A 22,812-nucleotide genomic window follows, 5' to 3' on the forward strand; every position below is an offset into this window, starting at 1 on the left:
CTCCTCCTTACCCTGTGATTCAAATCACCTGATGATTTTTATACACACACACACACACACACACAAGCACACTGCCCTGGACTGCTCCACAGCCTATTTATTATTGTTTTGGATGATTTGTTTAAGTTGTCATGGTTCATCTTGAGGGATTTGCAGAAGAGGGTTGTGGATTTAAAAATGAAAAAGTCATTGATTTTCTAAAGGACTGCCTGTTGCCCAGTTAAAAATAGTAGAACTTAATCAATAGACCCCCGACTTACGCTGAGGTTGTGTTCTTGCACAACCCTGTGTAAGTCAAATTTCGCTTTACATGGGGGAGCCAGGAAATTGAAGAGTGCAGCAGCGCTGGTCAGTTTCCCTGCTCCCCTGAGTGTCAGGCAGCCCAAAGCCAGGTGCTGGTTCCCCACCACCATGAGTCGGGTTAAACCAAGATACGCACAACCTGAGTGCACATATCTCAGGGTTCTACTGTAGATGTAAGCGCACTAAAGCTGTAGCAACAGTGCACCTTTCTTTTGGAAGGGGCATGCAATGCAACCAATTGGAAATGCAAATGAGGCATGGATTTAAATATCTCACACCTCATTTGCATACTCAGATGGGACCTTGATTCCAGAAGGGCTGATTCTGAAAGCCAAAAGAGTCATGTAGATGTGGTTCATTTGGAAGGAAACCCTGCTTTCGAAAGCACCCTTCTTCCCGAAAAAAATTAGGAAGAAGGGTGTTTTGAAAGTGGGGTTTCCTTTTGAACGAATCCCATCTAGATGGCTGAGATCCCACACAAGTATGCAAATGAGGCATGACATATTTAAATCCACATCTCATTTGCATTTCCAATCAACCATATTTGCATGCCCCTCCCAAAAGGGAGGAGCAGTGGAGCCACAGCCATACTGTATTTTAGTAAGTAAGATATAATAAACATGCACACAATATAGAGCTAATCATTATTCTGTGCTACCCAAGAGATTTTCACAGCCCACATATTACCTAATCTGAATTCACTATTAAAAACATCAAAGCAAAAATACAGTTTTTGAACACTGAAAACTAGTCTGATTTTGAAGTCTTTCAAAAGTGCTCCGCATTCTGAGACTGTTGTTTAAGATGTTGTATATTGACTTTTATAGGGAAAATAATACACGCTAATTCATATAATAAATGGATTTCACCATTATCTTTTCCCTGGCCTCTCCACCGCTCTCTATGAAATATATATTTCAGCCTCTCCTGTCTCTCTGCCTTCTGGAACCTAAGTCAGTCTTAGAGTTCTTAATCAGAACTTATGTCTAGGTCATCAGTTTCTCGGTGCTTTACAGTGCTAAAAAGTATTCTTTGGATAACACCATGTCCATCAGCTGTTATCTCCGTTTTTTTTTTTTCAATTTACCTTTAAGCCACTTGCACTCTTAAACTGAAGATTTCAAACTTCTTATCCACTATAGCCTGAATTATAGCTAACCTTCTACTTTTCGTCTTCCAAGTTTTCACTGAATAAGTCTCCTATAGCTGACATCATTATCTGAAAACTCTAGTAAGTTAAATTGTGAAAGAAAAATCCTCTGTTATCCTGTGCTGTTGCTTGACTCCTCATTTTTTTGGCACATGAAATGAAATTTGACAACTCAGATGAAGGAATTTCATTAATGCCTTCCAAAACTTCATGTCCACTGTCGTTTATTCTATTGGCTGTGTCTACATTACCACCTTAAGAATGGCAATGAGGCTGTTCAGAGTTTACTGATGAAGTGCTGTTGTGCATTTTGAGGAGTAAGGGGACTTTGAAGATGTCCCGGCACTTCGAAGTACCAGCAGGTGCGCCGTGGCTAGAAGCGTGCCGGTACTTTGAAGATTAAAACTTCGGCGTTGCCGCGGGGGAGAATTAGTAAACTCTGAACAGCCTCATTACCATCCTTCCTTTGAAGGAGGGTGGTAATGTAGACACAGCCATTGAGTTTATTCTGGCATCTTACAAGATATGCCACTTTGTTGAACCCAAGATATTCTACACCTCCATCTCACTCAAACCTGCTGCACAATCTCACTTGTGCACTTATTGACATAGATCGTGAAACTAAGATTTTTAGAAAACAGTGTCTCAGCAGAATATCCCCACATTAGGATATGTGGAAGACATGTGAGATAGAAGACACAAGCTTCTCTTCCCCTTACTTTACTAAGAGGTTGGTTGAGTGACTGCGATGCTCGCAGAGCAGGCACCAGTTCTTGCTCAGGCTGCAGGCCTTACTTAAGAATTGACAACCTCATAGTTAGAGACTAGAGCAGATCACCTGTATGTTAGTTTTGCTCAACATGGGTGTTCGTCTTTTAAGAATGTATTTAGTATTTAGGGTCTAAGAAATGCTTATAAGTTGCTACATGCATTAATCTCACTTGTAATGCCGGCATTCTGTTCTATAATAACATAGGTAAAGTTTGCTTTATAATTGGCAGTGTTTGTCCTAAACTTATGCTCTCAAGCTAGTGGGGGGGCTGACAGCATTGTAAGCCCCTGGGCAAGGGGCGGAGGGATGGTGCCTGTCTCCACATCCCTGGGGGCCTTGTGGGGAAGGGATGGAAGTGTGGGCTAGCCTCGGCCAGGCAGCCCTCAAAACCACCTGAAATAAGCCACATGGGGCTCTGGTAGTGATTGAAAAGGTCCAGAGTTCTTACCACTGCTGCAGTGGCAGTTTGGAGCCCTGGCCCTGGGGCCTTTGAATCAGTAGGCTCTGGGGCAATTGCCCCATTTGACTCCTCCTGTTGGCAGGCCTGACTGAGGCACAGGAATCATTTCTCCCTCCTCCCCCCAGGACCTCACACCCACACTCCCCAGAAAATGTTTAGAATATATTTTGGCTGTTTGAACACTGAAGGGATGAAAACTCTAGCCTGAAGTCAGAGAACCCCAGCCATCTTTTGGCTCTGAAGCCACACTGTTATTCAGAATAGAGTCTGTCTGCAGGGGTCTGAAGTCTCTTCAGGACTACTTGGGCAAAGGCGTTTCCCATAATACTCAGAAGGAAATGCCCAGGTAGGTGTTAGATTCACTTGTGCCGCACTTGTTTTTATGAATAGTAACAGAGAGTAAGCTGTGTTAGTCTATACATTGTCAAAACAAAAAAGCAGTCAAGTAGCACTTTAAAGACTAGCAAAATAGTTTATTAGGTGAGCTTTCGCAGGACAGACTCACTTCTTCAGACCATAGCCAGACCAGAACAGACTCAATATTTAAGACACAGAGAACCAAAAACAGTAAGCAAGGAGGACAAATCAGAAAAAGATAATCGAGGTGAGCAAATCAGAGAGTGGAGGGGTCGGGGGGAAGGTCAAGAATTAGATTGAGCCAAGTATTCAGATGAGCCCCTATAGTGACTCAGAAAGTTCCCAACACGATTTAAACCATGTGTTAATGTGCCGAATTTGAATATAGATGTCAGCTCGTCCACTTCTCTTTCTAAAACGGAGTGATAATTTCTCTTCAGTAACACACATACCTTGAGGTCATTGACAGAATGCCCCGTTCCATTAAAATGGTGAGTTAGTCAACATTTTAATGGAATGGGGCATTCTGTCAATGACCTCAAGGTATGTGTGTTACTGAAGAGAAATTATCGCTCCATTTTAGAAAGAGAAGTGGACGAGCTGACATCTATATTCAAATTCGGCACATTAACACATGGCTTAAATCGTGATGGGAACTTTCTGAGTCACTATAGGGGCTCGTCTGCATACTTGGCTCAATCTAATTCTTGACCTTCCCCCCGACCCCTCCACTCTCTGATTTGCTCACCTTGATTATCTTTTTCTGATTTGTCCTCCTTGCTTACTGTTTTTGGTTCTCTGTGCCTTAAATATTGAGTCTGTTCTGGTCTGGCTATGGTCTGAAGAAGTGGGTCTGTCCCATGAAAGCTCACCTAATAAACCATTTTGCTAGTCTTTAAAGTGCTACTTGACTGCTTTTTGTTCTGTTTTTGTGAAGAGTGATGATATTGGAGTCTCTCATTGCTTGTGGTATTTCACCTTCTTTCCAGCACAGACAGGGCAAAGAAGATGTTGTCGTCAAGCAGGTACCTGACTGCCTTTGGGACCCCATTGCTGATTTTCTGTCTCAGTTTATTCTCATACTTTTTCACCAGTTTTAAGCCCTTACTTGACTGGCATAGATTTGAGCGTCAGGAGCTGTCTCTGACAGTGGGAAAGATCACTGTATCTCACTGGACAACCACAGCCTGCCATAAGACACTCATGAACTTGATTGGCATTCTCCTAAATTCACCCATGAGGCTGTGGGATTTTCCTGTCAGGAGTCGCTTCCTTAGTCTTAATCCTCCCTGGCAAAAACTTCTAATAGGTGACTTGTAACAATCTGAAGCCCCTTAAATGTGCACTGACTAATTAACCCATTAGTGTCAATGGGGATTAAAACTCTGAAAACACAGACCCTCATCTCTTGAGCTAATGACGTGTGACAGTTATTTAGCACTAACGAGATTATTTTATTTTATATGCTAATTGCATGCACATTGTCATGCAGGTTCAAGTCTAGCAGGTAAGAGGGTGAGAAATCACATATATACCAGTCTGTAGAGTGTGTATCCCCAAGGAGATTTGTAAGTATCTGTGATTCACAAGAGTTTACTACAGAAGTCAAATGTTACTCGATAATGATTCATACTTTGATATATATACACTGAAGTCACAGTCATGAGCTAAACCACACACACATTAAAGTGGTGATGAACATTTGCTGTAGAGACAGTATATACCACAATGTTTGAAAGCAGAAATCTCCATTAGTTATCAGAATAGATTCTATCATCTTTGCAGAGCAGGGCCTGTAAGGCAGAGTAACTGCAAACACACTGATTTCTATCCCCACTCCTGAGGATTGAAAGCTACCACCAACTGGAGTTGATCCAATAAGATATTACCTGCAAACATATAGGTAAAAATGAAATTGCATCTACCAGAGGATGGTGGCAGAACACATTGTAAACTTCCAAGCTCCTTCTTTTACTAGCTCCACATTACAGACTTCTTGTTAAAGAACGTAGCTTCTAGATAGGGAATAATTTCCATTCACGTACCAGGAAGTTACTATTAGCATGCAAGCAGCAGAAATAATTACCGTCCAGTTGCAGACAGAGCCTTGATGCTACACTCTTCTCCAGCTAACTAGATTCTTCCAATGGGCCAGAGATTTCTACTACCCATTAACTGAGGGAGAAGAATGGACATAAATGCCTGAGTCTGCTTATGGTGTCACTTGCTCTAAAAATATCAAGCAGATACAAACATTTATGTCATGTCAGTTTTATTTCATCCAGGGCATTATGGCATCAACAGTCCTGCATTAGGTTGAAAGATTTCATTTATAAAGACCTATGGAACAGAGCCAAGGATTACTTATACAATAACTCATTAGCAATATTTATTTATATTTATAATATTTTCATATATTTTCTACACATTTACAATCATGACATTAAAAACATTAACGTTGTGAAGTTAAGAATGCCAGAATATCTCAGCAATCTTCATTTGGCCCTCTTGTGCATGTGCCTTATGATACAATCTTTAATTATGGCTGAGTCTACACTAGCCAGCTACTTCTAAGTAGCTGGCACAACGTCGAAATAGCACGTCGCATCTACGTGCACCATGTGCTAATTTGACATTGAAATTGACATTAGGCAGCAAGAGGTTGAAATCAGTATTCCTATCTGAAGATGGGAAAAGCGCCCTATGTCAACATTGAACGTTGAAGTAGGGCACGTGTAGACGATCTGCATCCCGCTACTTTGAAATAGTGGGGTCCTCCATGGCGGCAAGCAGCTGAGAGGTTGAGATGTGTTGTCCAGCCCCTGTGGGGCTCTATGATCACTGCGTACAGCAGCCCTTAAAGCACCACACACCCAGATTTCCTGTGTCAGAAAGCTGAGAGCGTGCAGGCAGCAGCACACTCACATGCTAACCATGCACACTTTCCAGAGGCCCCGAATCACCCATCCTGCATCCATGGCATCCAGCCAACCCCTGAGTGCTCCCAGGAATCCCACCCGAGGGGACCCAGGGCTACCCAGCAGTGAAACAGGGGGTCAAAAAGTGGTGGGGCCCCTCCTGGTCAGAGGCCGAACTCCGAGACCTGCTGGGGCTTTGGGGTGAAGAGGAGGTGCTCCATGTGATGGGGAGCAAGGGGTGGAATGCAGAAGCATTCACCCAACTGGCCAAGGGCCTGGCCACCCGGGGTCACCCTGTCCACACTCTGGATCACATCCGCAGCAAGGTGAAGGAGTTGCAGCAGGGTTACACCCGGGCCTGGGACTCAGCCAGCCGGTCTGGGGCTGCTCCCGCCACTTGTCCCTATTACAGGGAGCTCAGGGCCATCCTGAGCCCCCAGGCCACCCCCTTCCCTCAGGCCACATTGGACACTGCAGCTGATGAGTCCCAGCAGGCATCAGAGCCGGAGTCTGGCCCAGAGGCCAGCCCCATACCCCAGGGCCCACCCAAGGAGTCAGCCCTCAGGACGGCAGAGGAGAGGTCCAGCAGCGAGTGGAGGGGGCTCCTCATAAACACCTCTCCTCCTGGAGCACCAGCTGGGTGTCCGCCCACCAGGGTTCTCCTGACCATGGCAGTGGATGGTCAGGTACATACCCCACAGGGCATATGCTCCCAGGCTATGGGGCGGGGGCACCAGACATAACCCAGGGGCCCCACACCCCCCCAGTGGACCCAAACCCACAACTGCCCAGCCACAGCAGGGTCTCAGGACAGTGGCATGGCCATTAGAGCCCGTCAGCACCCACACCCATGGACAGCACTGTGCCGTAACCCCAGGGGCAGGGGGACCATGCAATGGGGCCACCAACAGGGACAACCACACCCACCGATGAGGGCTGGAGACCCAGCACCCAAGGGGGATGGGGGGCATGGGCCAGGGCACAGTACTAACAGCCTTCCCCTCCCTCTCTCTCCCTCTCTGCAGCTGCACCATGCAAAGCCCCAGGCAGCCAGGCACCCTCCATAGTCCCCTAGAGTTCACCAGAGATCAGGCACCTTCATCACCCAGGGACACCCCCAAGACTGGCACAGGCACGTCACTGCCGGACCCGGGGGATGACCCCTGTGGACTCCCAGGTCCTGATGGCTCTCTGGCAGGAGGTGGAGGTGGCTGAGGAGAGGCTGCGGTTTGACCATGAGGAGTCCACCTGGTGCTGGGCAGCATGGCAGGAGTTCATAGGGATCTTCCGGGATATAGCTGGCTCACTCCATGAGGCTGTCACCCAGTTCCCGCCCCCTACTGCCCCCACTACAGCCCTCCCTGCTGCTCCACCCACTGCCCCCCGCTGCCCCACTTCCCGACTGTACCTACTGGTCCTCCCAGCTCCCAGCCTTCTGCACTGGGGACCACAGACAAGGGTGGGGCCCGCGACCCAAACCTGCCGAGGGTTGTGCCCTTCTACCTCCACCCAGGATTGATAGACTGATGGCTGAGCCGTCCGCTGGTCCCCCCACTTGTGTATAGTTGTCCCCCCATTTGTATATTAGTTCCAGTTTTTGTTGTGCACATACCACCAGACAGTTTTATCACTATTCAATAATCCACAGTTTTATTTTTCAAAGAACCTGAGATGTGTGCTTGTTGGGGGGATAGTGTGCTGGCATTGACTGCCCACCCTAGGATGAAGGCCTCCTTCTTGCTCTCAACAATGTTGTGGAGAGTGCAGCATGTGCCCACATCCTGGGGGATGTCCTGGAGGCTGACGTCCAGTTGGGAGAGGAGACACCACCACTGGCCCTTCAGGCGGCCAAAGGTCCTCTCCACCAACTCGTGGGCATGGTTCAGTCAGGTGTTGTAGCACTCCTGGCTGGCGGTGAGGTGGCCAGTGTATGGGTGCAAGAGCCAGGGCTGGAGGGGGTAGGCCACGTCCACCATCAGGCAGAGGGGCATGATGTAGGTTCCCGCCTCCAGCTCGCAGCACAGACCCAAGTTCTGGAAGAAGTGGGTGTTGTGTGTACAGCTGGACCAGCCCACGTACATATCCTGGAAGTGACCCTAGCTGTCCACCATGGCCTGAAGGACCACGGAGTGGTTGCCTCTCCAGTTTACGTATCTTCCCCCGCAGTGGTCCAGGGTGCAGATGGGGATGTGGGTCCCGTCTAGTGCCCCAAAGCAGTTCAGGAATCCCATGGAAGCAAATCTGGCAACAGCTGAGTCCAGGTCCCTGACTCGGATGACCCTCTGGAGCAGCAAGACATTGAGCACACGGCCCACCTGTGGGAAGGGAGACAAGCTCCCTTGAGGGTGTGCAAGGTGCCCTAGGTCCCTCCCCCCAGGCCCCCCTCTCAGACCCCCTCGCAGGCACACCCCGGTTTACCTCCCTTCCTCCCAGGGCATCCATCCCTCTCAAGGCATCCCTCCATCCCCAGGCCTCCACCCAGCTCCCTCCCTCCCTGGCACACCTCCCTCCCCTGCCCCACACCCAGGCCCCTGTCTCTGCCCCCCCGCCCCACAGTGGGTGCATGCCCAGACCTCCTTGCCTTTATGATGACAGCCCCGACCGTGGCCTTTCCCACTCCAAACTGGTGTCCCATGGAGCAGTAGCTGTCTGGAGTGGCCAGTTTCCAGACAGCTAGTGCAACCCTTTTCTTGATGGGGAGGGCGCGCAGCATCCAGGTGTCCTGGTGCCTCAGTGCGGGGGTGAGCCACTGGCAGAGCTCCAGAAAGGTCTTCTGGCACATGCAGAAATTCCACAGCCACTGGTCATCGTCCCACTCCTGCATGACGAGCTGCTCCCACCACTCGGAACTGGTGGGGTAGCCCCAGAGGTGGTGGAGCACCGGGTGGGGGAAACAGGGGAGCCCAGTGGTAAGGGGCATCCCTGTCTGCCTCCCAGGGAGATCCCCCCCTGCCAGGAGCTGCTGGGCGGCCTCCCGTGCTGCACGTAGCAGGGCGCTTGCTTCCTGGGTGACAACCTGGAAGGCTTCCAGGTGATACTGCTGCTGCTGCTGCTGCTGGGAGTCCATAGCTGCTGTGTGTCTGTCTGTGAGAGTGTGGCTTGTGCTCTGCAGACATCGTGCTGTGCAGGCGGGGTGTGACTGGGAGGGGCACTTTAAAGGAGTGTCTTGCTGTTGCCCCAGAAGGGCTAGTCCAGACTGTGACCCTGTCCGCGAGCTTTCCTGGCCCCTTATTTCGAAGGAGAGCACTTGTGTGTGTGGACACTCTGTTTTTCCTTCTGGGGCAGCTCCTTTTGACATTCCCCATCACTATTTTGATGTTGAACGTCGACGGCTCCAGCCCCGGAGGATGTGTCGACAATATGCATCGAAGTAGCCTATTTCGATGTTCTTACTTTGAAGTAGGCTACTTTGATGTAGTGTCTTAGTGTAGGCATAGCCTATGTGATTACTGCAAGGTTTGCTTGGCTAATATGGCCAGGACTAGTCTGGGACTAGACAAGCCTGCTACACAAGACCACACAAGTAATGCTCAAACAATTCTCTATTGTGAATATAGGGCTACGTCTCCATGTGCACGCTACATCAAAATACCTTAGTTCGATGTAGCGACATCGAAATAGTCTATTTCGATGAATAACGTGTACACATCCTCCAGGGCCGGCAACGTCGACGTTCAACTTCGACGTTGGGCAGCACCACATCGAAATAGGCGCCATGAGGGAACGTCTACATGCCAAAGTAGCACACATCGAAATAAGGGTGCCAGGCACAGCTGCAGACAGGGTCACAGGGCGGACTCAACAGCAAGCCGCTCCCTTAAAGGGCCCCTCCCAGACACAGTTGCACTAAACAACACAAAATACACAGAGCTGACAACTGGTTGCAGACCCTGTGCCTGCAGCATGGATCCCCAGCTGCCGCAGCAGCAGCCAGAAGCCCTGGGCTAAGGGCTGCTGCCCACGGTGACCATAGAGCCCTGCAGGGGCTGGAGAGAGAGCGTCTCTCAACCCCTCAGCTGATGGCCGCCATGGCGGACCCCGCTATTTCGATGTTGAGGGACGCGGATCGTTTACACGTGCCCTACTTCGACGTTCAACTTCGAAGTAGGGCGCTATTACCATCCCCTCATGGGGTTAGCAACTTCAATGTCTTGCCGCCTAACGTCGATTTCAACTTCGAAATAGCGCCCAACACGTGTAGCTGTGATGGGCGCTATTTCGAAGTTGGCGCCGCTACTTCGAAGTAGCGTGGACGTGTAGACGCGGCATAGTTGTAGCAAGTAAGTGAGGTGGAAACTAAATGAAATCCTAGGGTTGCCAGCTTTGGTTGGACAAACCCTGGATATTTCATCACATAACAAAATACTTAATTAAAGAGTAATCTTTAATTTTTAGAGACTCCAGGACAATCCTGGAGGGTTGGCAATCCCAGTTTCCAACTATTGTGGGTAGATTTATAATAAACAAAGTAGGCAGAAACACAGGAGCTGATAAGCAATTGGCCATAACAGACATGAAAGATGGTTGATATATATAAACTGTGGCATCTGTGATGAAAACTGGAACTGTGTTATCAGCTTCTTGTTGTTACATGCCTGCTAAGTAACCTAAGTGATGACCTGTAGCCAGACTAAGCGTTTTGGATCCTGGAGTCCTAGATGAACCCAGTATTCAAGATGTGGGTGTACCATAGTTTCGTAAAGGGGCAGTGAGATATTTTTTGTCTTTTATTTTCTATCCCTTTTTTAATAATTCCCAACATCCTATTTGTTTTTTGACTCCCGCTGCACATTCCATGGATGTTTTTAGAGAACTATCCATGATAACGCCAAGGTCTCTTTCCTGATTGGTTGTAGCTTAATTAGCCCCCATCATGTTGTGGGTGTGGCTACACTATCCAGCTACTTCGAAGTAGCCAGCACAATGTCGAAATAGCATGTGCTATTTTGACATTGAAATCAACATTAGGTGGCGAGAGGGGAAGATGGGAAGAGCACCCTACTTCGACGTTGAATGTTGAGGTAGGGTGTGTATAGATGATCCACATCCTGCTACTTCGAAATAGCGGGATCCTCCATGGCGGCCATCAGCTGAGGGGTTGAGACGCTCTGTCCAGCCCCTGTGGGGCTCTATGGTCCCCACGCACAGCAGCCTTTAAAGCACCACGGACCCGGATTTCCTGTGGCAGGAAGCTGAGAGCTTGCAGGCAGCAGCACACGCACGTGTTAGCCCCACACGCCCTCTACGGACCCCGACCCAAGCACCCAGTGCCATATCATCAAGCCAGCCCCCTGAGCACGCCCAGGGCTCCCCTCCTGAGGGGACCCAGGCACCCCCAGCAGCCAAGCGGGAGACCAAAAAGAGGCGGGACCCCTCCTGGTCAGAGGCCAAGCTCCGAGACCTGCTGGGGCTTTGGGGAGAAGAGGAGGTGCTCCACGTGATGGGGAGCAAGCGGTGGAATGCAGAAGCATTCGCCCTACTGGCTGACGGCCTGGCCACCCAGGGTCACCCTGCCTGCATTTTGGATCACGTCCGGAGTAAGGTGAAGGAGTTGTGGCAGGGGTACGCATGGGCCTGGGACTCGGCCAGCTGGTCTGGGGCTGCGCCAACCGCTTGCCCCTATTACAGGGAGCTCAGGACCATCCTGGGCCCCCGGGACACCTCCTCCCTCCGGCTACCCTTGACACCACGGCTGATGAGCCCCAGCAGGCCTTGGAGCTGGAGTCCGGCCAGGAGGCCAGCCCCGCAGCCCGGGGCCCACCCAAGGAGCCCCCCCTCGGGACAGAGGAGGAGGGGTCCAGAAGCAAGGGGGGGGCGCTCCTCATAGACCTCCCCTCCTGGAGCACCAGCCGGGCGTCCACCCACCGGGCTTACATTGACCGTGGCAATGGACGGTCAGGTACGTACCCCACAGAGCACACACCCATGGGCCACAGGGCGGGGGCACCAGACATGACCAGGAGCCTCACACACCTCCAGCAGACCCCAACCCGCAAACGCCCAGCCACAGTATGGTCCCAGGACGGTGGCACAGCCATCAGCACCCTTCAGCACCTGCACCCGTGGACAGCACTCAGCCTTAGCCCCGGGGGCGGGGGGACAATGCCATGGCGACAGCCAACAGGGACATCAAACCCACCAACGGGGACGGAGACCCAGTACCCAAGAGAGGGTGGGGGGAATGGGCCGTGGGCCAGGGCATTGTGCTAACAACCTTCCCCTCCCTCTCTCCAGCTGCAGCATCCAATGCCCCAGACAGCCAGGCACCCTTCGTCATCCCTGACAGCCCGCCAGAGGTCAGCCACCGCCAGCGGCCAGAGACACCCCCAAGGGCAGCGGGACAGTCCCACCACTGCCGGACTTTGGGGATGGCCCCTGTGGACCCCCAGCTCCTGGCAGCTCTCCGGCGGCAGATGGAGGTGGCGGAGGAGTGACTCTGATTTGACCAGGAGGAGTCCACCTGGCGGTGGGCGGCATGGGAGGACTTTATGGGGGTCTTTCGGGACATAGCCGGGTTGATCCAGTAGGCCATTGCCCGGCTCCCGCCCACTGCTGCCCCCCGGGCCGCCCTTCCCACTGCTCCACCTGAGGCCCCCCCTGCTGCCACACCCGCCTCGCCACCTGCAAGCTTCACAGAGCCCACTGGGGCTGAAGACCAGCCAGTGGAGGCATCCCGGCCATACTTGCCAGTCCTCCCAGCCACCAGCAAGCCACGCTGGGGACCATGGACACGGGGGAGGGGGGCTTGCGAGCCATACCCGCTAGGGGTCGTGCCCCTCTACCCCCACCCCAGACTGATGGGCCAACTGCCAAGCTGTCTGCTGGGCCCCCATGTATATAGTTGCCCCCCATGTATATAGTTGTCCCCCTTTTTGTATATTCGTTACCATTTCTGTTGTGAACAAAACAAGTTATCAGGTTTCAAAAAGATTTTATTTTCCAAAAAGCTGGAGGTGCATGCTTGTTGGGGAGGTGGCATGCGGGTGTTGGGGGCGGTGTGCGGGCTGTGTGTGTGGGGGGGTCTTCTGGGGAAGGCCAGGGAGGTGCTCAGGGGTCTCCCTGATTGAAGTGGGCTCGCAGGGCCTCGTGGACCCGGTACTCCCTCATGGTGGGCCTAGTGGCTGGGTGCGGCAGCTGGCTGGGGGAAGCCTGTGCCAGAGTCGACCGCCCACTCCTGGATGAAAGCCTCCCCCTTGCTCTCAACGATGTTGTGGAGTGTGCAGCACGCGCCCACAACCTGGGGGATGTTTTGGAGGCTGATGTCCAGTCGGGCAAGGAGGCACCGCCAGCAGCCCTTCACATGGCCGAATGTCCTCTCCACCATCTGGCAGGTGTGGTTCAGGTGGGTGTTGAACCGCTCCTGGCTGGTGTTGAGGTGGCTGGTGTACGGGCGCATGAGTCAGGGCTGGAGGGGGTAGGCTGCGTCCGCCATGAGGCAGAGGGGCACGGTGGTGTCCCCCAGAGGGATCTCCCTCTGGGGGATGTAGCTCCCCGCCTCCAGCCGGCGGCACAGGCCTGAGTTCCTAAAAACACGGGCATTGTGTGTGCAGCCAGGCCAGCCCATGTACACATCCTGGAAGTGGCCCCAACTGTCCACCATGGCCTGCAGGACCACGGAGTGGTGGCCCCTGCGGTTTATGTATCTTCCTGCGCTGTGGTGCGGAGCATGGATGGGGATGTGGGTACCATCCAGGGCCCCAAAGCAGTTTGGGAACCCCATGGAGGCGAATCCAGCGATGGCTGCATCCAGGTCCCCGAGTTGGACGACCCTCTAGATCAACATGGCGTTAAGCGCACGGACCACCTGTGGGGAGGGAACACAGGCACCCATGAGGCTGTGCAGGGTGCCCCAGGGCCCTTCCCCCAGGCCCCCCTCCCGGGCACCTCCCTGGGTACCCCACTCGCCCAGCCCCTCCCTCCCCGGTGCCCCTCCCTCCCCAGCCCACCATGGCCTTTCCCACTCCAAACTGGTGTCCCATGGAGCGATAGCTGTCTGGAGCGGCCAGCTTCCAGACAGCTATTGCGACCCTCCTCTCGACGGGCAGGGTGCGCTGCATCCGGGTGTTGTGGTGCCTCAGTGCTGGGGTGAGCCACTGCCAGAGCTCGAGAAAGGTCTGCCGGCACATGCGGAAGCTCCGGAGCCACATATCGTCATCCCACTCCTGCATGACGAGCTGCTCCCACCACTCAGAGCTGGTAGGGTAGCTCCAGAGGCGGGGGAGCAGCTGGTGAGGGAGGAAGAGGGGAGCCCGGTTGTCAGGGGCATCCCTGTCTGCCTCTGGGGAGGGCTCCTCTGGCAGGAACCACTGGGCTGCCTGTTCTTACTTTGAAATAGGCTACTTCGACGTAGTGTGCTAGTGTAGACATAGCCTGTATGTATATTTGGGATTATTTTTCCCAATGCACATTACTTTTTCCAATGTGCGATACTCACTTATCCACATTAAATTTGATTTCCAATTTTGTTGCCCAGTCACTCAGTTTGGTAAGATCTTTTTGAAGTTTTTCATAGTCTGCTTTTGTTGACTATTTTGAACAGTTTAGTATTATCCGCAAACTTTAACTCATCACTACTTACCCCTTTCTCTAGGTCATTTATAAATAAGTTGAATAGGATTGCTCCTAGGACTGAACCTTGGGGAACACCACTCATCACCCTTCTCCATTCAGAAAATTTACCATTTACTCAGCAGCAGGTCAATCTCAACAGATAATTTATTTTGTTGCTTTGTTTTCATTGCAAGCATTGATGAGAATCCCAATTCACATAAACATGATGTTGCAAATGGGATTTAAAAACTTTCAAAGCTTCAGTCACAAGTCCAAATAGTCAGGCTTCTGTGCCATCCAAAATGTGCACACCTCTTGGAAAGAAATGAAGGTTGAAGCATTTTATCCCATGAAAAATTGATCAGTTTACCTTGCAGACTTCCTGTAAATTCAGCAGACTCATGTCCTCTTTTATTGAGCAGATTAATTATCCACCTCTTGCCAAGTTCATGGCTGTCAGCCTCGAAATATTCCTGGAGCTCCTTTTTAAGGTTAAGTGTATGCTCAATAATAATGTTTTTAATGGTTTAATGTTCACTCTTATGTCATAGGCAATCAATTTCATGAACTCCCTTCTCAGATGAAATGTCCCAAAGTTTCCACTCAGAAGCCAAGCAGACCAAGCCTCCTTCCAAAGGCTTCCACTTCGTCTCTCCATGCAGTAAGGTTTTTGTGTCATCCTCGAAAACTCATATTCAACTCATTCAGCTCACAAATCAAAAAGTCCACTTAACACTTTTCCCTCTGACAGCCAGCTCACTTCAATGTTCAAGAAAAGACTTTTAATAAATGTGCCCATTTCAACACACAAACCTGTAAAGTTGCATGTTGATAGAGGCCAGCTCTTTATGAATGTCACAGTTTTACAGATTCATCAAGTACCTAGTGTAACACAGAAGGCATTCCATTTTCAGCAAGTGCTTGCCAGTATGGGAAGCAATGGGTCCAAATTGCTTGTAGCATGATTGTTTTTAGTCTTCCCGCAAGCCTGCTGTTCTTGCCAGTCTTTTCTTGGGCACTCTTGCTGTGTATCAAAATGTATTTTTCCCAAACAATGTCAAAATACTTGGTAGCTTCAACAGCATGTTAAACAGACATTTACCAATCAGGTGTCTAAGCAGCAATTTACAGAAGAACATGTCTTCCCCAACAGTCGCATCTAAATTATAACAAAGAAAAGCTAACATCTATGCTGAGCTTGAAACATCTGTCAGTTCATCAAACCCAATAGGTAGGAATTCATACCATTTCCACTTTTCTTTCAATAAAGGAATAGTTTTAAACTCCATTGTCTCTTCATGGTTGAGCACGCTTGTAACTGTATCGAATGCCACAGAAAATACGAGATTCTTGTATGTTCTTCAAACATTTGGACAATGCAAAGCAACATGAGGTCTGAAGCTTCAAGAGAGTTCTTATCATCATTACTTGTATTCCACATCAGGGTTTGCTGGTGAATGCTTCCAAGCTGCTCAGTTTCCTTTTTAAGAGCTCAAGAGGCTTGTTCTTTGACTGTGTATGTTTACTTCCCATATGCTGAAATAATTCAGAGAACTTCATGCTTTTCAGCACTTGGCACTTCACCACACACAGCACAATGAGGTTTGTTTTGATTGTTATAAAACTGTAATTAAATAGCAGCAATTGTCATGTTTGATCTTCACCTTCTTCACTCCTTCATTCTGTGGGGTACTTGGCTGGGCTTTGTTTAAAAGTGTATCCATTTTACAAGAAGACTTGGTGAAGAGCTGCATACAGCACTATTTGCTAGTGATGAGGAATGACCTCACTGTCTGGAAAGAAAGCAGTAGTAAGCTCGTGGGGTTACATGAAGTCAGAAGATGGTGTGAAGCAGGGCTGGTATTAGACTTGACTTAGCCCCTAAATTGAGGAGTGGGCCTCCTTGGAAGTTGCATGACATAATCTCTGGAGGCAGAGCCAGTGTTTGAAAGGAGGCATTGGTACTGACTCACAGGCTTGGTGGCCCACTGAGATGAGTCACTAAGTAACAGTGGCAATCCCACCCCAAGCCCTGACATCAGCCGTGTCTACACGTGCACGCTACTTCGAAGTAGCGGCGCTAACTTCGAAATAGCGCCCGTCATGGCTACACGCGCCAGGCGCTATTTCAAAGTTAACTTCGACGTTAGGCGGCGAGACGTCGAAGTCGCTAACCCCATGAGGGGATAGGAATAGCGCCCTACTTCGACGTTCAACATCGAAGTAGGGACCGTGTAGTCATTGTGTGTCCCGCAACTTCAAAATAGCGGGGTCCACCATGGCGGCCATCAGCTGAGGGGTTGAGAGACGCTCTCTCTCCAGCCCCTGCGGGGCTGTATGGTCACCGTGGGCAGCAGCCCTTAGCCCAGGGCTTCTGGCTGCTGCTGCGGCAGCTGGGGATCCATGCTGCAGGCACAGGGTCTGCAACCAGTTGTCAGCTCTGTGTATTTTGTGTTGTTTAGTGCAACTGTGTCTAGGAGGGGCCCTTTAAGGGAGCGGCTTGCTGTTGAGTCTGCCCTGTGACCCTGTCCGCAGCTGTGCCTGGCACCCTTATTTCGATGTGTGCTACTTTGGCATGTAGACGTACCCTCGCAGCGCCTATTTCGATGTGGTGCTGCACAACGTCGAAGTTGAACATCGACGTTGCCAGCCCTGGAGGACGTGTAGACGTTACTCATCGAAATAGCCTATAAGCTATAAGCTATTTCGATGTAGGCTTCACATGTAGACGTGGCCATCCTGGGCTGAAATCAAAGCCTGAATCCTGCCACCCCAGGCTGAAGGCCAAGCTTCAGCCCCATCACTCTGAGTTTAAGTCTGAGTCCGACTGCTCAGGACTGAAGAATGTAACTTATCTTTGGGGTCTCCCTCTTGCATGGGGCCCTGGGCAACTACCCTGCCTGTCAGCCACCCAACTCCAGCCCTTCCCTTGCAACCCCAGCCCTGTATGGCAACCACCCGGGCACCTTTCTCCTCCATGATGCCTTGCCACCAGAAGGGGAAGGACTACAGCTACAATAGATCAGACCTATATGGGTACAGTTCTGGTGCACTCGGGAGTTCGAAGCTGCCATTGCAGGGGAAGGCCAGCTCAGACCCAGGCGATGGCACACGCCTCCTGTGGAGGGAGTCTTCAGAGCCCCTAGTTATGAAGCACTGGAAAAATCCGTACAGAGCCTGTGTCAACTGCAGTTATTAAAGGCTTATGGTTGTCTAAATTTGGAAACAGGCAACCATAACAATAGGCAGTGCAGCTAGCATTGCCTCTATTCCTGATCTGTGCCTAAATTCAATCTGTTTTAGTTCCTGAGTTCTCTGCTGCCTGTAAGAGGGGCACAGACAATGAGGGAGGCCACCAGAAAGGGACACAGACAGGGGCAGGTAGCGGCTTGGTGATCACACAGAGTGGTACAAAAATGAAAGTGTCCTCCCCAGTCTCAGAATGGGGTGGCTCCCATTGAGTCAGGAGGAGAAGAACTCAGTGATGGGCAGGAGACTGATAAGTCATGAAGACCGGACACAGGAGTTTGGGGAATCTGAAGGAAAATGGGAGAGCCAGGAAAGTGGGGATGAGGGAAGAGGGAAAGGCAACAACTTTCATTGTATTGATGTTTTAGAAAGTAAATTGTAATGATTCTGAAGGTACAAAGCTTTGAGCAGTTCAAGTTTTCTTTGTGCATAGAAGCCTCCTCTGGCACATTCTTCTGGCTCTCCTTGCTTTAGATCCAACTTGGGAAGAATACTGGGTTCACAAACACAGACACACACGTACCCCTGCACAATCCCACATGCACTTAGTGAGGAGTGAAAGTGGAAAGTGTGTTTCAGTGGAATCCTGGTAACACTAAAAACAAACACTCACCCCTTGGGCATCACTGCACACAAATTCCACGTGCTTAACAAACCCTGAATTAGAAAATGTTTGCAAATGAAAGTCTAATATATCTGCCCCATTTGGCAGTCCCCACATAATCCTTCATTACCCTTTACTACTTTCCCCACTTTATAACACCCATCTAACGGAAAGATTACCCCTTGAAATTTGCAAAAAACTGTCAAAATCAAAATAAGGAAGTATTAATTACAAAAGACCATTTCTCAGTCAAAAGATCTATTCACCACATATTATAGAAACTAAATCACTGTGCAACTTGCTCACTAACTACAAGTTTGAGTTGCTTTGCAATGCAGTTAAAATACCAATTTTCAAGGAATACATACACTTACATGAACCTGCCACAGTCCATAATCAACAATTCCGTAACCCCACACAGATCAATTTTTCAAATGCCATAAATATTTTTGGCCCTCCACGACAGCATATTGTCATAAAACAGGAAACTGAGATATTTTAGTGTATCCTGAGGACTGAGACCATTGTGGAATATTTAATATGCATTTGATAATAGATGACCTCAACACTGTGCATGCAAGACCCTATTTCCATATCGGAAAGAGTAAGGACAAAAAGTATGATTGCCTTGCATACATTACTAAGGTGCAATAAGAATGGAGAATGACAAATTATATGGAAGAATAAGTCAAATTCTTCATTTCCAGACTTTTTAATAATTGCTTGCTTTTTAGGTGTAACCTGTTTCTCAAAGACATGGAAAGCTTTTATGGTGGTGTGCATGACAGTGTGAAGGGCTCTCTCGATTTCACTGGAACAAGCTGGCAAGCTTGATTTTGTTCCTTTTTTTGGTAAGCAAAAAAATAAAGAAGCGGTAAGTGAAGATGCACGTCTACTAGAATTGGAAGGGACCTTGGGAGGTTGTCTAGTCCAGTCCCCTGCCCTCTTGGCTGGACCAAGCACCATCCCTGACATCTATTTGCCCCATTCCCTAAATGGCCTCTTCAAAGATTGACTTCACAACCCCAGATTTAGCAGGGCAATGCTCAAACCACTGAGTTATTCTCCCACCATATCTAAACTACCCCAGGCAGGCCACCTCAAGGCTTGAGCTCACTACACAGGGTTTATAAGGCCAATACTCTTAACCACTGAAATATCCCTCCCCTAAAATCTATTTGCTACAATCTCTAAATGGCCCCCTCAAGGATTGAGCTCAGAACCCTGGGTTTAGGAGAACAAAACTCAAACCACCAAGCTATCCTTCTTGCCAAGGGATGCTTGCTAAGCCCTCTTCCTTTATAGCTGACCACAGCTGGACATCTGAAAACTATTTTTAATGCAACCAAATCCTTATGCGCTACAAAGGGTCTAAATAAGCTAATCCTTAATAGAACGTTTTCAACAATTTTTCATTTGGAAGTTTCCACCTTGGGCTAATCAGTGTTCTCTGCTTTTCAAATTGGTTTCTATCTTGCTCTAGGTTACAGGCTAGGGATTACGATGATGATGATGATGATGATGATGATGTCAACGATGATTATGAAAGTAAACATGTAAATATGCTAGCAACAACATCTCTCATTGTGAATTCTTCCTTTTCAGCTGAGTTACTTATGTCATTTACAAAGCCACTTGCAGCATTGGTATAGAAGTCTATGTAGCTCTAAAGCTTGTGTCCTTCTCCACCATGTTTCTCATGTCCTTTATAGAGCCAGAAGTATATTGCAGAGATAGTATCCATCTGTCATTTGTATCATACCAATTGATGATATACAGGCACTAAATAATTGGTGGGTTTTACATAGTAACATCACTGTTATAGATACACTTTATTTCCAACTTTCTGGGCCATCCATTGAATGTAGGGACTTCTCCAGGGTTTTAGTCTTAATGGTATCATTTCTTTCTTTTAAATGTACTACACAATTCAAGATAAATCTGCCTCACTGAGTTTACAACCTGACAGGATAAAGGATAAGACGCAGCAGCCAATAGCAGTTGCCAACTCTTTGCCTTTTCCATCAACCCCCACACATATAAGAGTAGTATGGTAAATTTCAAGAGGTCAGTTGCACTTGGGTAATCTGAATCAGTTGACAAACTATTTCAGCTGGTTTGAGACATAAATTAAAGTTGGCAAGGCCACAGGAAACAGTAGTAACGCTGATTGCTACATATGGTTTTTGGCTACCCAGCTACATGGATCTGCAGTACTGAGCATCCAATTACTTCAGTCTTGACTGTTTTAATTTAATCCTTCAGCTATTTTCCATTCTCTGTAACGTTCCTTCCCATTTTATAACAATTTAAGCTCCTCTTTCACAGAGCTTTTGTGACTGACAAACTCGAATGTTCCTTGTTGTGCTTTAGCGGAATCATTTTTGTGCATTTTGTGGCAAATATTGTAGCTCAGTGTTCCCCGGGGCATTGATGAATGGAGGGGAGACAGCAGAGCTAGTTTTGGGAGATGTAGAATGTGGCAGGGAAGGGATGTTTTGGAGTGGTGACAGCTCCACCGTTTTGGCATGATCATGAGAATGCAATGGGGAGGGGTAGGAGTGAGAGCTAACATTTTTCTGCCAGATTCCTAGCCCCTCTCTTCTGCACCACACGAATAGGGAGCAACAGAATAAATTATTGCATGCAAAGTTGTGTGCCCCTCCATACTAAGAAGCCTTTGGAGCTATCCACCCTTTCAGCTGTGAAAAATATGCCCTCAGCAGTGGCAAAGTGATGCCTCATATTTATTTATTCTCTCTCATTCATTTTCCCTCTCCTCTCCACTAAAACAGTCACAATCACTTCTGAACACGCAGTAGGTGCCTGACCTGGTACATGTGTATGTGAGCAACGTTGTTCAGGCGCATCACCCCATTCATATCACTAGCCCGACTAGTGTTGGTTTGCATGAGTGTTTGCGGAATTGGGCCCAACATTAAAATTACTTTTTTGATTTTGGTTTTGAACTGTAACCTTCCTTAGATTAGTTTTTTTTCCCCTCAGTGTCCAAGATTATTCTCAGAAGAGGAAAGCAATTACAAAACAAAGCAACAACTGGAATCTTAATTTAGACTTGACTGTGCCTCCTATTTCTCATGGTTGAAAAGCTGTTCTGCTTTAGCTTTCAATATGCTCATAGTCCACAATATTCATCATTAGAGAACAGATATGCTCAACAGCAAAGGAAACAAGATGTTATTCACCGATAACACATCCACAAGTGCCTGGATAATTGAAATAGTCCTTCTGTAAAAGAAATGTACTTGTGCATGCCCCATCCTGAGAGAACCTTATCAGAATAGGAAAGATTCACTACTGCTTTGAGAAAAGGCAATTTTTATATAATTTCATGTACAAGTGCCAACCATCACTTTTCTGTGGGTGTGCTTTCTTACTGGTATCCTTGGGAAGATGGTGCAAAGACAAAGTGTAACAAGCACAGCGAGTCAGAATTTTTCTGGTGGAAAATGCTGATGTGTTAAAACTGAAACAGTCCATGGGGACATGCCAACTTCAACTACATTCCAGTGGAACCTCCCCCAGAGTCCTGCCAGCCTGTCTGCTTGATGCCTTAACAGTCCTCTTGGGCAATCTGGCTGGGAGCCAAGATGCCAGAAGTCCTGGCTTTCAGCTAGCTGGAAACCCCGACTACCAGAGCTTTCAGACTCCATCTCCCAAACTCCCTGGGCCCTCCACAGCCTGCCTGTTGTGGTAGTCTAAAGCCCAGGCTCACAGAACTTCTGCCTCCCTGGCAGCCATCCTGCACTCCTGCCTGGATTTCCCCGAAGCCTGAAGGAAGCTGTCCTGTCTTCAGACCAGGGATTCTCCCTCCCACTTCTGTCATCAGCCCAGGGTTTTCCCTTTTCCTGTTCGTAGCCTAGGAGGTTCTTACCCCTTCTCATCATTCAGAGTGCTGGTGGAGACAGAGCCCTAGGTCAGGCATCAGAACTAGTATGTTTCTGAATCAGAACATTGCCTTTCCTAGCAATATCCTAGCTGTAGGATTCCTGTTTATAACAAATCAAAAATCTCAAATATTCGAGAATTCCCGGGGGACAGGTACACCTTTTTCTTGACTTACTTGATTTAAGCCCCTTCACTCCAAGTGGAGCATAGATCATCTACAGGTCTCCTCCACTTCACTCTGTCTTGGGACAAAACTTCTAGCTGACTCCAGGAGTAATCCAGCTGTTCAGTCTCAGTAGACTCCTTTTTTCTGGGAAGGTCTAATAAGCAGAACTAAGCAGGTCTAATAAGCAGAGAGTGGCCCAAACCAAGATCACGGTGCTTACTAGGATGGATCAAAATTTGTCTGTCAAAACTGCTTTGGAGGGTAATCAGTGTTTTCAGCTAAATGGAGCTATTTCGTGAAAAGTGTCTGATTTCTACAGAAAACATCAATATATTGTTTTCAAACACAGAGGCCTACAAGCAAACTATTTCAAT

The sequence above is a fragment of the Carettochelys insculpta genome, chromosome 2 (genome assembly GCF_033958435.1).
Source record: "Carettochelys insculpta isolate YL-2023 chromosome 2, ASM3395843v1, whole genome shotgun sequence".
Taxonomy (NCBI): domain Eukaryota; kingdom Metazoa; phylum Chordata; order Testudines; family Carettochelyidae; genus Carettochelys; species Carettochelys insculpta.